Below are 15,819 nucleotides of genomic sequence, written 5' to 3' on the forward strand. Positions count from 1 at the left end.
TCGTGGGCCAGCACACCACATGTACCCAGCCAGCCCCTGAAGGGCCAGTGGGACCACAGGGGGCCCCAGAGTGAGGAACTGGGAGTGCTAGTGGGCAGCTTATGGATAAAGAAGAAGGAATGGGGTACCCGCCTTACTTACTTTCTTGCCATAGCATCCTACCATGCAGGTAGTTAGAAAAGAGTCCAAAACTCAGAGGACATCAGGAGGTAATGTTGTATGAGAGAGAGTGTCTGTGTGTGTGTGTGTATGTGTATGAGAGAGACAGAGAGAGAGAGACATGTGAGAGGTGTGAGTGTACGTGAAGGAGGCCAGGGAATTTTTAGCTAGGGCTGCATGGGGAATTCCAACTAGTGCTGCATCACCTGTCTTAGTGTTTGAAGAAAAAGCAAATATGAGTGGCCTGAACAGACAAAAAATGGAATGGATGGATGGGTGACAGCCCGAGATGAAGGGTCACTGGGCTGCAGGGGCACGAGCCCATCTAATTAACTAAAGACCCTGTGTTGCCAACACTCTCAGAAATAGTGACTGCCCCTGGATGGTGGCTTCAGCCCCTCCCCCTACCCCAGCCCTGCACAGCTGGGGACACAGGCCCAGCTGTCACAGCACACTGGCCTTCATTCCACTGAACAATGACCTTGACTCCTGGGAGCAGGAGCCACAAAGATTTAATACATGTCCCACTCTCCTCTTGGTGGGCCGGCAACCTTCCAGCGTGGACATACTGCCGGAGCTGCCGCTCTGCCACTCCCTTCCCTTCACTTCCAGGGAAGTCGTCCCTCTCCTGTTGGTACAGTGGAGTCAGCTGGGCTTGGAGCCATGGAACAGACCATGGTCATTTGGGCAGAAGCTTCCTCCCTCCTCCTCTGCTGCTGGTCCATGGTGCAACTCCCCAGGCCTTATTCCTAAGAACTACAACCATCTATCTGGCCTGAGATGCCAGAAGGGAAGCCTGCTTTCCAGAGAATGCAGCTGGTGCCTGACCTTGTCCAGCTCCCCTAGGCTGGGCTGCGGGGCAGGACAGCATCCAGGTGAGCAGCTGAGCAGCTGCTTCTGTAGCCCCTTTCTCACAGCTCAGGGCAAGCTGTGTTTTATGACTGCTGCGGAAACCTAGCACCTTGAAGATGGTGGCAGGAGACCTGCTAAGATGTTCCTCCCCACTCCGGGGTGATGCTTTTCAGGGGTTTGAGGTTTCTCCCTTTGTGGTTTCTACCAGAAGCCTGGGGGAAGCAGGATGTCTAGACAGAGGGGGAAATACATAGCTTGTTTTCCTTTTATTCTTTTTTATTTCCTTTTTATTCTTTTTCTTTCTTTTGGCAGTTGGAGTTCAAAAGAAATAAATTGATACATATCTGAAGACAAAAGATCTTACCCAATACATTTTCATTGCAAAGGCATTCTGAGAAACATTTTGGGGAGAAACTTACTAAACTGTGATGGACTTACATTAAGCATTTTAAAAATGATCTGAGTAAGTTAAAGTCACATCTTAGAACTTGCATTTTCCTTTTCTCATCCCATCAGAGTTTATGTTAGCTAAACTGGCAATTGACTTAGACTTTGAGATGGGAGTTAAGCTAAAACCAGACTTTGCTTTCAGGGCTGCAGATGACACACTGATATTACGACTACTTTCTGAAACCCCATTGTAAAAATCCCTTCAGTTTTAATATCCAACTCCACTTTTTTCTTAAAAAATGAATCTGAATTTTTTTGCATGGCACCCAAGAACACTTCATTATGAATCCATCCATTCAATAATATGAATGGAGTGGTGTTAACCCTTGTAATTCCAGCAACCTCCCTCATTAGCAGTGTGATGAAAACATTAGGACATTGGCTTACAATCTTGGTGGTACATCAGAACCACCTAGAAAGCCACCTAAAATTCCCAATGTTTAGGTAATCTTACCTCTGGGTATTGCCCTAAATAATTTTTTTTTTGGGGGGATGGAGTTTTGCACGTCGCCCAGGCTGGAGTGCAATGGCGCGATCTTGGCTCACTGCAACCTCTGCCTCCCAGGTTCTAGCGATTCTCCTGCCTTAGCCTCCTGAGTAGCTGGGATTACAGGCAACCACCACCATAGCTGGCTAATTTTCGTATTTTTAGTAGAGACGGGGTTGCACCACTGTTGGCCAGGCTGGTCTCGAACTCCTGACTTTAGGTGATCTGCCCGCCTAGGCCTCCCAAAGTGCTGAGATTACAGGCATGAGCCACTGCGCCTGGCCTGCCCTAAATAATTGAAAGCAGGGACTTGAACAAATATTTGTACACCCATGTTCATAGCAGTATTATTTACAGTGAACAAAAGGTGAATACAACTCAGGTGTCCACAGATCAATGAATGGATAAACAAAATGTGGTCTGTCCATATGATGAAATGTTATTCAACCTTAAAAAGGAAGGAAATTCTGACACATCCTACAACATGGATGATCCTTGAGGACATTATGTTAAATGAAATAAACCAGTCACGAAGAGACAAATATTATGTGATTTTACTCATATGAGATACCTAGAGTAATCAAATTTATAGAGACAGAAAGTATAATGGAGGTTGCCAGAGTCTAGTGGGAGAGGAGGATCAGGATTTGTTATTTAATGGGTACGGAGTTTCCAATGGGTATAGAGTTTAGTTTCGCAAGATAAAAATTGTTCCAGACTCGGATTGTGGTAACAGTTTCACAACAATGTGAATGCACTTAATGTCACTGAACTGTACACTTAAAAATAGTTAAAATGGCAAATTTTATGTTATGTGTATTTTACCACAATTTTTGAAAACCTAATGTTTAGTCCCTACCCCTGATTAATTTGATTCCTGGAAACAGATCCCAGGTACCAGGCTCCAATGTACAGCCTAGATGGGGAGCTCGTGCCTCAGGTGATTTCACGGCTATGAGAGGTCAGCGGGTTTCCATGGGGCTGCAGTGGAGTTGAGGAGGCTTGCCTTGAAGAAGCTGATATGCTGCAAATAGGTAAAACAGAGGAATTCCGACCAGATCTCTGGATTACTTGTGGAAGTATTAAGGTCTTCTTTGGGGGTCCACTTCTGAATTTACATGGATATTCACGCTCAGTTTCCTATGGTCACTTGATTTAATGAATGTGTGTTGAGGACCATGATGCTCCCACAAAGACCCCTGCCTGCATCCTCGTCAGGGAGACAGACAGAGTTTAATATCTATGCAAGTTTACACAGTACACTAAAAGGTGGTAACTTTAATGAAAAACATTGAGCAAGTTAAAGGGAATTAGGAATGGGAAGATAAGGTGGTAGAATGAGGCAGTCATTTGGAGGTTATTATTTTTAAACGGGAAATTTTGACTGGATACTGTAAGGCTAAAGACAAGAGGTTTTAATTACATAAAACTCTACAGGGTTTATGTAGAGTTAATTACATAGGACTGTACTCTAGTGAATACATTTGTTTCTCACAGGAGTAGAGATTAGCGATTCTGAAACAACTTTACCTGTGTACTAGAATTAAACAGGTGAGTAAATAAATTATAGATCATGAGACCCAGGATTCTTACCCACAGAGAAAGAAGTTACAAGTAAGCAAGAGGGGAAAAAATGCTAGGATAAACTCTATTCTTCTGGTTTGCAGTTGGAGATATTAATATGAATTCTGTTTATTTTAATGTGTCTACAAATGAATATACAGAAATAAATACATATGTATGTTTACACATGGGTTAATATACATACACTTTTTTTTTCTATTTCTGCCTGCTGAGAGGACTTAGAAACTGTGACATCCTAGTAGCAATAAGCACACACCAGCACCTAGAATTTGGTGTCTAAAATCATTCTCCAATAAAAAGAACCAGGACTCCACAGACAATGTCTGATGCTAGGACTGGGGAAGGGAAAATAGAAGGTGAGCTTGGAGCATCTTATTGAGCCAGAAAGTGAGCAAGTGATTTAAAACAATTGGAGGTTGGAGGTGGTCATAGGAGTATTTCAAAAGGAATTAACCTGAAGGAGCTACCAATGGTCATAGCTGCAACAATTTTAGCAAGAAAAAGAAACGATTATTGTATTTGATTGTAACCCAAAGAATAAAATAAATAGCCATGAGTTCATGTTGATATAAATAAATGACTACATAAGTAAGATGGGAGAGAAGAAACACATTTTTCCTATTGAATAATTCCAATTAATAAATGCAAGAGGATTGAGAGAAGTGGAAATCACCATGAGAATCCCATAGCCATAATTGCAGCAGGGAAGACCCACTGATGAATGCTTGATATTTCTACAGTCTCAGAGTATTTACCCCCAAATATTTCCTAATTACTGTGGTAGTTTAAAAATATCTCCACAAATACTTTAGCATTCTTCTTTTCTGGAACTGAAACTTAGTTGCCCTCCCCTAAGGAACAAGGCATGGTAAGGGAAAAATAGTGACTTTTCAGTGGAGAATAGTGACTTTTCAGTGGCTGACACCACCTTAACCAAGTGATGCGGGTGAACAGGCAAACAAGTGAAGGGGTGAACATGATATTAACATCACAGGTGGTTGATATCATTCGCCCCTTCATGTATGATGATAAAAGGCAGACAGACACAGCCCCCCTATGGAATTCTCCCTCAAGATTCACGACTTCTGTGGCACCACGAGAAAACAACAGACAACCCCAGTATGAGGGAAAGTCTGCAAAATACTTGATGAGTATTATTCAAAAGTATCAAGGTCATAAAAAACCCTGAGGAACTGTCACCAATTCCAAGTGACTAAAGAGACATGACGACTAAATGTTGTGTAATATTCTGGATGGGATTCCGGAAGAGGAAAAGGCCAGAGCAAAAAGCTGGTGAAATCTGAATAGTCTGTAGTTTAGTGAATTGTGTTGTATCAATGATGAGTGCACCGTGGTTTTGTGAGATGTTGACATTAGAGGGAGCTTGGGAAGGACCAGAAATTCTCAGCACTATCTTGTAACCCTTTTGTAAATTTGAAATTATTTCAAAACAAAAAAGCTACATAAAAAGAGAAGGAACCACTGGCCTTACAGAGGTTTTGACAAGTAATAAAAAATAATTGCCTGCATGAGGCCAGACTTCCACATGAGAAAGCCCAAAGGCTGGTTCCAGATGCTCCTCTGTGAGACCAGGCCGGCCTGACCCCTTTTGTGTGGCTCTGTGGCAAAGGCTGACAACTGTGCCTCTGGTGATGGGTGAGAGAAAATGAAGGCGGAGGGACAGGTTTCTTTCCACCACAAAGCTGAATCAGGGCTGGACCACGGCCCCTTCCACAGCAGTGAGTTCCAACAGCACAAATGCAATCTGTAGACATTTTCTTGGCTGGAAAAGAATCAGGTCCAACTGGAGGCACCTGTCAACTTGAGCTGATTACAGATCAAAACGGGATGGTTGTGGACTCCTGAAACTGCTGTTGGGGTTTTCAGTTTAGTCTTGGTGTCTTCACGTTTTTTTCCTTCTGATTTCATCTCTACATCTCGGGCAAAGCAATCCATCCACAGCAAGGAGTAGATGCACCCTGCCGGCTAGTAGAGAGACGCCCTCACTCATCAAGATAAAAACCAAACTGCAGGAGAGGACTGCTGCCATCTTGACATAAGCATTGCTTTAAGTTTGACCATCAGTTTCATCTACATGAATTTCATGTAGAAATAACCTTGTAGAAGACTACAGGGGCAGAGGAGGGCAGTCAGGGTTGGGGGAGGGAAGAGACAGCTCTGATGACCTGGAAAAAGATTCATTGGTAAGCTGGGTGCGGTGGCTCACCCCTGTAATCCCAACACTCCGGGAGGCCGAAGTGGGCAGATCACGAGGTCAGGAGATCGAGATCATCCTGGCTAACACGGTGAAACCCCGTGTCTGCTAAAAAAGACAAAAAATAAGCTGGGTGTGGTGGCACATGTCTGTAGTCCCAGCTACTTGGGAGGCTGAGGCACGAGAATCCCTTGAACCCAGGAGGCAGAGGTTGCAGGGAGCCGAGATCTCGCCACTGCACTCCAGCCTAGGCAACAGAGTAAGACTCCGTATCAAAATAAATAAATAAATAAAATTAAAGTTTCATTGGTGATTCCAGGATTTATCAAGATACCATCTTTCCTCTTCCTTCCCAAAAGATTACTGAGTGTAGACAGTCATTGACATCATATCCCTAATGGAAAGGATACAGGAACACAGGAGACCTGGCTCTAGTTTGAGCTTTACTGCAACCTGTGTCTCTAGATAAAGACCTCAACTTTTCTAGGTGTCATTTTCTCACCTATTAGCCAGCAGGGTTGAATAATGGTAACTTCTGGGGCCTTTCTCCTGGTATCTCAGGTATAATTTTAGGAACCCGTGATGGGACTCAGTGGAGTTATAAGCAGAAAATTAATGAGTATTACAGATTCTATCTAGCCCATTCTATCTAAAGTGGTTAATGCACACTGCACACTACACACAAAAATAGAGGTGAGTTAATGCAAGCACTTTCTTTAGAATTTCTCAGTAAGCCCAAGATGAAAGTTGGCAGAACATTTATAAAATTTTTCCATATGATGCCAACAGCCCTTCCTTCCTTCCCTCCTTTTCTTTTTCCTTCCTTCCTTCCTTCCCTCCTTTTCTCTCTCCTTCCTTCCCTTCTCTTTCTCTCTCCTTCCTTCTTGCCTTCCTTCCTTCCTCCTTCCATCTCTCCCTCCCTCTCTCCCTCCCTCTCTCTTTCTCTCTCTTTCTTTCTCTCTCCCTTTTCCTTCCTTCCTTCCTTCCTTCCTTTCTTTCTTTCTTTTTTTCTTTCTTTCTTTCTTTTTCCTTTCCTTTTCTCTTTCTTTTTTTTTTTTTGAGATGCAGTCTTGCTCTGTTGCCCAGGATGGAGGGCAGTGGCTCAATCTTGCCTCACTGCAACCTCTGCCTCCTGAGTTCAAACAACTCTCGTGCCTCGGCCTCTTGAGTAGCTAGGATTGCAGGCTTGCCCCACCATGTCCCACTAATTTTTGCATTTTTAGTAGAAACGGGGTTTCATCATGTTGCCCAGGCTGGTCTCAATCTCCTGGTTTCATGTGGTCTACCTGCCTCCACCTCCCAAAGTGCTGGGATTACAGGCTTGAGCCATCGTGCCCATCCAGTCTTTCCTTTCCTAACAAGCAAATATGTGGTGTGTGTGTGTGAGTGTGTTAATCAAGTAGGTCAGTTTATTGCTGTCTGACAACCTCCTAGAACTGACTCTTACATAAGCAATGTTGAATCCTTTGGGTTCAAAAAGCATGATTCTAAATCTGAATGATTGGTTTTGGCCTCCTTTCTTTTCTAAGACAAGAGACAGCCCTCTAATTATAGCATACCACAATAAGAAAATCAGCCTAATTAATTTAGTTGAAAATTAATTACCTTTCTTTACCCAGGACAGGGAGTGAAAGGCTTTGCTCTCAAAAGACCACCCCTCCCACCCTGACTGAGGGCTCTAGGGACAGGATGAGGAGGCACACCCCCGCTGGGCCAGGCTGCCACCCCAGTACCATATGGGCTAGAATGACTTATGGGGTAAAGAGACATGAAGCACAGGAGCCCATCACAGAATGCATGGCTGGGCCCTGCTGGGCCGTTGAGCAATATTGTGCTTGCTGTGTGTGCAAAGCAGCAAGGCAAGAGGAAGCTTGGCTGAAATCAGCGCAAAATGCAAAAACACTTCCTTAGTGACCTGGCTTACCCTCATCAACATGTGAATTCTTATTGTTAGCAAAGGGTTCCAGGGTGCTCTCAAACATCAAACACTGCACAGATACCAAACCCACACTTTGACAAGTGTTAAGGAGAAACAAACCAAAACCATTTGCTCATAAAACACAGATGGATTGAAAAGACTAAGAGGAAAATAAGCTGGGCAAAATACAATTGGAGTTAGTAAACACAGCACATGCAAAAACTGTTTGAGACACTGGGAACAAAAAGACTAGGGTCAGATCACCCAGCCCTGTTGCTAAACCTCTTATCTCCTCCACGAACAGCCAATGGCAGTGCAAATCCCACGTAAGGCAGGGTGCATTGCCCATTCAATAAAGGAAAGCCCAGGATGTGGGCCACTGTGGGGCAGGAAGACCCTTCAGAAGCACAGTGCATGCACACAAGGTACTTCCAGTATGCAAGGGACAGCTGTTTCCAGCCCACCATGCCTGCAATTCATTTGTGTCCACTGTATTCCTATCAACTTATGGCGTTTATAACTAGACCAGAGGAGGGTCTAATAAATTTCAGTCTGAAAAGAGAGTCATGTAAAACAGTTATGAGAATTGCTAGATTTGGAGCCCATTCTTCAAATATATCTCTTTCAAAATATTTGTGGTATTCTTAAGCATTGGGCAATGTTTTAACATTTGAGTCTCAACTTTACAACTCGCTTATTGGGAGGTCCTTGCATTTACCAATATTTTAGCCACTTTGAAAATAGAGTCTGGAGGGCATTTTCCCTAATATCCTTCAAGATATATGCTATTTTATCAATTATTTACTCAGAGTAATTACACCAAGAAATCATTGCCCTTCATCGTTTTAATCCTAAATAATAACAAATGCATGGATTCACTTTGGAAGAATGTCTCAAATTTTATAGTGAAAAAACTCCAAACATACAGTCAGTAGGAATGCTAATATTTACCCTCAGCAAACCATTTGACATTCCAGATTAACTAAAATAATATGGTGGCTTAAAGTTGTAGATAATTTGATTATTTTGTGACTGTTTTACTGCAACAAAAATAAACTTAGGTATCAAAATTGATGTACATTTTCTCATCAATAGTCTGAGAGCTATTTTGAAAATGAGCTACATACAACTCACTGTACTTGCTATACACAACTCTACTTGCTACAAACTGCCCTCGTTACCACTTGTTCTGTAATCCAAACTGCTCTGTCACCATCTGTCGGCAAGGAGGTGGCTTGTTGAGGTTATAAAGCAGCAGGAGGCAAGACAGTGCTTAAGATAATCAGAACCTGCTGGGCGCGGTGGCTCACGCCTGTAATCCCAGCACTTTGGGAGGCCAAGGCGGGTGGATCACTTGAGGTCAGGAGTTCAAGACCAGCCGCCCAACATGGTAAAACCCCGTCTCTACAAAAATACAAAAATTAGCCGGGTATGGTGGCGCTGTAATCCCAGCTACTGGGGAGGCTGAGGCGGGAGAATCGCTTGAACCCCGGAGGCAGAGGTTGCAGTGAGCCGAGGTTGTGCCATTGCACTGGGCGACAGAGTGAGACTCTGTCTCAAAAATAATAATAATAATCAGAACCTCCAACCCCACACCCAAAATACATTATTTTATTTCTATTCTTCCTAATAAGTCTTAGATATTTATCCTACTGTATGGTCTAAAATCATCCGTCCTCAGAGCTGCTCCATCTCCTTGGAAAAGAAATGTAACCAGAGACTGGGGTTCTGATTGAACTTGCACTTGATCCTGAGGAATCCCATAAGAAAATGGATGTTACAATCCCACATTTAGGTTGATGTTGTTATCTGTTTGATCTCTCTTTACAAATGCTACTTCCCACCACGCTCCTTCCTCCATTATTTGACACATATTTCTTGTACTTCAAGAGGCAGCTCAATATTCAGTTCTAGGAAAAATGTTCACGGTTCTATTATCTCATTCTAAGTTAGAATTTTTCTCATGTGCTTATATAAGGTGTGGTGCTTACCTCTATCTCAATACTTAACGTATCATTTTGGAAAGGGCTATTTGTTGATTTTACCCACTAATTTCAGTGGAAGTCCAAAGATAAATCATTTATTTCTGGAACTTTATGCATAAATAGTACTGAGCTTGGACTGAAAGCCTCGTGAAGGCAGCCATGCTGAGCGGCTCACTCCTGCAATATCCCTACGCCTGGTCTATTCCTTGTCGTTTGCCAGACACTGAACACATTTTATTCAATGAATTAATGAAGTTGCACTTAGTATAAGTGCATATATATATATGCATATATATATGCACAAATATAAAGCATAATATACTTTATAATTGCTGCAGGCACAATTGCACAAATCTCTTGTAGGAAAAGCTATCCTACAGCAGAGGCTGGCAAACTATAGCGCAATTGCTGCTTTTGTATCCTCTCCAGCGAAGAACCATTTGTGCATTTTCAAATGGCTTTTTTTTTTAAATCAAAATGAGAGTAACATTTTATGACATGTGAGAATTACGTGGAATTCAAATTTGGTGTCGATAAGTAAAGTTTTATTGGCACACAGTCTTGTTCATTCACTTGTGTACTGATCATGGCTGCTCGCCCAGGGCAATGCTAACAACAGGGCTGAGCAGCTGTGGCCAAGACCAGATGTGCGTTCTCCTTGCCTTGCACTCTGGTGCACTACAAATTGCAGTGACGGCCTTCCAGCGCTGCTTGCGATGCCATACTATGGCATTTTAGTCATTTAATTTCAGTGCATCTTCTTACGTTTGCCAAGAGAAGAGGAGAAAAGCGGACTCCAAAAGTCACACTTTCAAGCCAGAGTGGAGTGTAGATCATTTTGTTAGGAGATTAGAAGGCAAAGCATGTCTTTGTTATGCAATGATCTTATAGCTGTGCTAAAGAGTATAATATACACTGACTTTACCAGGCAGAGCACTCAGCATGGTATTCCCAACTGCAGGCAGAAAACTGATAAAATTTAAAATAGAATAATACCTTTTCCAGAAAGAACACTTGTTTGAAGAGTTGAGAACATTGAAAGGAGCCTCGAACGTTAACTAAAAAGCAAGGTAAAAAAGTATAAAAGTATTATAAGCAATTATAACAGGCAAAATTATAAACTATTAGATGATGATGGAAGTTACCTGTATCAGCTTGGGGATAAGAAAGCTCTTTAACAAGACGCAAATTTTACAAACTCATAAAAATATTTAAAATGTTCTACTTCATTAAATGAAGAACTTAGATTGTTCAGAAAATACTAGAATATCATTATAAAATAATGCAAATTAATATTATACCTGTTAGACTGGCAAAAATTCAAAATTTCATATCTCACTAATAGGTCAAGACTGGGAAGAAACAGGTCCTCTTTTTCACTATTGATGGGAAAATAAATTGGTCTAGCCAAGTCACTTTACAAAGTGAATTTCAAGATGTTTTCCTGCATTGTCAGTACCCATCACTGCTCCAAGTTATGGGAGTGGGAAATCGCACTGACCCCTACTGAGCCAGGCTGGGCGGGGCCAGAGGGAACCGAATGGGGGCTGCCCCCTGTCCTGAGCCCACCTGCCCACCTGTCACCCTGCCTCTGCCTCCTGGTTCCCACCAGTCCATCCACCTCTCTGGGACCACTGGGCATTAGCCAAGAAGGCAGCATGCTGGCCATCAGCTGAGTGCTGCTGGCCACACTGCGGGCAGTGCTGGCCCAAGAGGCTGCCCTACGCCGGAGGTAGTGAGTGATGTGCTGACCAGGATACTGCATTCCCCTGACCTGTCCAGAGGGAGAACCTGAAAGTCATGCCACTGTCCACTGGTTGCACAGGACTCCCGGCACAGGCTCACGCCCCAGCAGATGGGCTGGTGTGGGAAGGAGGCTGCTTCTGAGGTTGGTGCAGCTCTGCGACTCTGGAAACTATTCTTGCTGCCGGGCTGGCTGCCCAGCAGGTCTGTGCTTTGCTGGTGGATGTTTCTCCTGAGGAGCCCCAGCTCTCCTGCTTCTGGAAGAGCCCCCTCAGTGACATTGGTTGTGAATAGAGTCCTTGGAGTCAAGGTTCTGAGTCAAAGCTGTGCTATTGGTGAGAAAGTTTCAGAACTGTCAGGCAGAACTCTTCCAGGAGCCGTGTCAGTATTCTCAGGAGTCCCAGAAGTTCTGCCAGTTGGCAGTGCCAGAGGGAGATTACTCTTTCTATACAGTGTCCCTGTGTGTCACCAACAGTGTTGGGAGCAAGTTCAGCAAAACCCAAATATTAGAGGGTTATGGAATCCTGCAGTCCGACCCACCTGTCAACATCACAGTCATTGCTGTCGCCAGAAAGCCCTGCTGGCTCAACGTCACCTAGCAAGACCCCCACTCCTGGAACTTATATTTCTACAGACTATGGTTTGAGCTTTGATACCTGGCTAAATAGTAAAAAATGTTCATAACATGGATGGCCAAGGATCTCCAACATCAGTGTGTCATTCACAACACCTGGAAAGGCATGAGGCACCAGACACAGCTTCAGGCCCAGGAGGAGCTGGGGCAAGGCTTGTGAAGTAAGTGGAGCCCAGAGGTCATGGGAACCCTTTGGGCAGACTCCAGGAGTCCTCCAGCTGAGACCACCTCCACGCAAACACCTACTACTAATAAAGATGATAATAATATTCTCCCCAGAGATTCTGCAAATGCAACAAGCTTTCTGGGTTAAAGAAGACGTGGAAGTTGCAGGGTCTGAAAGAAGATAAGATCAGCATGCACTGGTTGTGTTCTTTGGAGTGGCTGGTCCCAGAGAGACCTAGAACCACCCCAGTGCTTGTTCCTCTCATCTCCCTTCAGTGTCCCCCAGCAGCCTTGGAATGGACACCACCCCCAGCCACGGCTGACCAGTTGCCAGGGACCCGTGGAGGCCTTATGACATCAGCAATAGAGACTACTTCTTCCCCATATAGCAGGCCAGGTGGCACCTGGCAGGTTGGGTGCGTAAACCAAAAAAGTATCTGAGACAGCTCCCAATCAGTTTAAAAGTGTATTTTGCCAATGTTAAGAATACGCCTGGAAGAAACAAACACGGAATCATAGAAACAGTTTGGTCTATGTCTTTTTCCAAAGATGCTTTTGAGGGCTTTTGAGTATTTAAAGGGGACAAGCAGGCTGGAGGAGAAAGAGGGAGGGTATGGTCACATAACAGAATTCACATGTGGCAAGAGAAAAGGAGCAGGCAGAGGAATAGTCCATGACATATTAATCTTGGGCTCAGTAAGTCAGCACTTTACATAAGATATGGTGAACATAGAGCAGCTACCTGTGGAGATGTTTCACCTTGATCTGTAGCTGTCTGCTGAGGAACAAAAGGAAAGGCAGCTTCTTGCATGCCTCAGCTTTCTGCTCATATTTTTCCTTTTGGCACTGTGAACTGGGGTCCTGAGCTCTTATTTTCCTTTCACAGGTGTCAGGCATGCTGCACCGTGTGGATGACGGAGTGCAAACAGGCTCAGCAGAAGCTGCCTCTCACTGCCCTACCAGCTCATCTCAGAGCATGGGGCCTTCGGCTTCACTATTGTGGAAGAGCCTGGCAGAATGTTCTAGGCCAGATGAAAATCGGGCTGCTGCAGCCATTCAGAAGGAAGAAGTGGTTGAGTTTTTAAACCTGCTTTCCCAAATGCCCTGTTCAAGAGGGTTAGAGTGAGCTCAGGCCACCATGAAGAGAGTTGTATCAACACGCTGTTGGACACTCAGGCAGGCAGAGCCAGGCAGCTGGGGGGGCGGGGGGCCTCTGTGTGAAGAAGCTGCTGGCTGCCCACCCCCAACACTTGTACACAAGCTGCACCACTGGGCAGGTGGGATGCATTTCCAACCAAAGCCTCCCTCAGTCACCTTGCTCCTGGCCCCCTGTGCAGTTACATCTTCCAGCTCAAATTCTGAAACCTAAGTGCCTTTGCAATTCTGTTTTTCTGGGCCTGAGGATGGCTTTTACTTAAACCTCCTAGACCAGAGAAGAACCTCTTCCTGCCTTTCTTCCCCACACTTAAAAAACAACTGGGGGGTGGGTGAGTGAATAATACAGTATCTCGGGGTCTGATGGTTTTAAATATGGAATTATAATTAGGTCCTCATTAGCATTTTGCTAAATGTAAATGATAATCCTAGGCTTTTGCTGAATACAGAAGCAAATATATTGGCTTTGGGTTTCAGGACTTCAGGAGGAGAGAAGCAGAGGAAGGAGGGGAATAGGGGACAGGGTCTTCATGGACCCCCTGTAGTAGGGGAGCCGAAAGGGACCCCAGCCTCTGAAAATCAATGTTCTCTGTCTCCCACCTTCCCCAAAGGAGAGCTGGCAGTAGGGAGGGCTTCCACCAACACTGAGATCAAAACTGCTGTACTTCAGCTTTGTTTTCAACTGAACTGGAGTAGCTAGGGAAGATATTCTAATATTAGGGAAAATGATGTGGAAAAATAAAAGAAGCTGGCAAGAATGCATTTTGATTTGCCTTTTTAAAAGACCACCAATTTCCTTCATCTTTCTCTTGGGAAGGTGGAAGATCCAGTATTCACTGTGTCAGTATAGAAATAACTTGGTGGGGGAAGCAGAGGAATCTTGTTTAGCCCAAAAGCAAGTCAAGTGAAAAAGGAGGAGGAGAAAAAATAATTTTCCCTATTAGAGAAATATTCTAGTTTCATTCTGTATTTATAGTCTGCCTCTTCTCTAGGGGAAAAGCAGTTGTGAACTCCCCAAGGTGGTTATGAAGGAAGAGTGTCCCACTCCCTGTCCTAGTGCTGAGAAGTCTTCCCCTTCTACCAGACAGGGTCCTAGAAATTCCCCACCCTGAAATCTGTGAGCCCTCAGCTGTCAAAGGGGAAGTTCATTAAAAAAAAAAAAAAGCCCTTACTTCTGTGCCCTCCCCTTTTGTTTAGGTCTTTGACTTGGATTCAGCTCAGCTAGAATGAAGCACCCATTAACTGTCCAGCCATGACACGGTGACTAACCACTTCATCTGAGTTTTCTGTACAGGATTTGAAGATTCAGTGATATTACTGGGTACCCAGACAGTTAACCCTCAGGTATTGGGGTATCCCAGAGTAGAGATGTGATTAAAATCAGTCGTGTAACCACAGACCCAAAATTTACCAGACCACAGAAACTTTGGAGTACTCTACCCTTTTAGAAAACTAACCACCACCACCAGATGGGTATAAAAGGATGAAAATGACCCAGTCTTATTTACTGTTTGCCAGGTTCAAGCTGTTACAATCTTCCTCAAGCAGTGATTTTCATTGCTGGGTTTGTCTGTACATTTTAGACTCTGTTGCTGCTTGAGGCAACTTATCAAGTTAACAAAATTCAAGCAAGCGTGAGCTGTTTTTTTTAAAGCTAAATGAAAAATAAAGATTGGCTGGGTGAGATGGCTCACGTCTGTCATCCCAGCACTTTGGGAGGCTGAGGTGGGAGGATCACTTGAGGACAGGAGTTCAAAACTAGCCTGATTGATATAGTGAGACCTCGTCTCTACAAAAAGAAAAATGTTTACAAATTAACTGGGCATGGTGGTGTGCACTTGTCATCCCAGTTACTCTGAGGCTGAGATGGGAAAAATCTGTTGAGCCCAGGAGTTCAAGGCTGCAGTGAGTCATGATTATGTCCTTACATTCCAGCCAAGGCAACAGAATGAGACCTTGTCTCAAAAAAATAAATAAATAAATAAATACATAAATAAACATAAGCTCCCTGTTTCTAAACTCCTAAGAGATTGTTTTCTTTACTCCTCTGCATTAAGAAAACTGAAAGAATTTGCTTTGAGGGACACAAAATCTTTAGAAACTGTTGGTCTCCATTTATAAAGATGAGGAGATAATCACATTATTTAGGTCCCTGGAACCAGATGTCTAACACTCTTCTCAAAATTACATGAGAACTTGTTAGGGTAATTGTGGGTTTAATACAAGCTGATATCAAAGGGATGTAGTTGTTATACATTAGCAAACATTCATGACAATAACAACACAGCAATGCAGCTAACATGCATTGGACTGTTACCCAATGCCTCTCCCATAGCTAAGCACTTCATATTGTGGGGAGAAATGATTGGTTATGATTTCTTGATGCCCAAGGCTTTCCTCTGTAGGCACAACCACCCCATCCTGCAACCTTTCAGCTTGGTAGGATTGACACAGATGGTATTTGGCTTTCTT

At 43.7% G+C, this 15,819-nt stretch overlaps 1 pseudogene; it reads left to right on the forward strand.

Annotated features, from left to right (window-relative positions):
* The first annotated feature begins 541 nt into the window (after window positions 1–541).
* Window positions 542–12,581, forward strand: LOC100971600 (interleukin-6 receptor subunit alpha-like; annotated as a pseudogene).
* The last annotated feature ends 3,238 nt before the right edge of the window (window positions 12,582–15,819 follow it).

This window comes from Pan paniscus, chromosome 11, assembly GCF_029289425.2.
Source record: "Pan paniscus chromosome 11, NHGRI_mPanPan1-v2.0_pri, whole genome shotgun sequence".
Taxonomy (NCBI): Eukaryota; Metazoa; Chordata; class Mammalia; order Primates; family Hominidae; genus Pan; species Pan paniscus.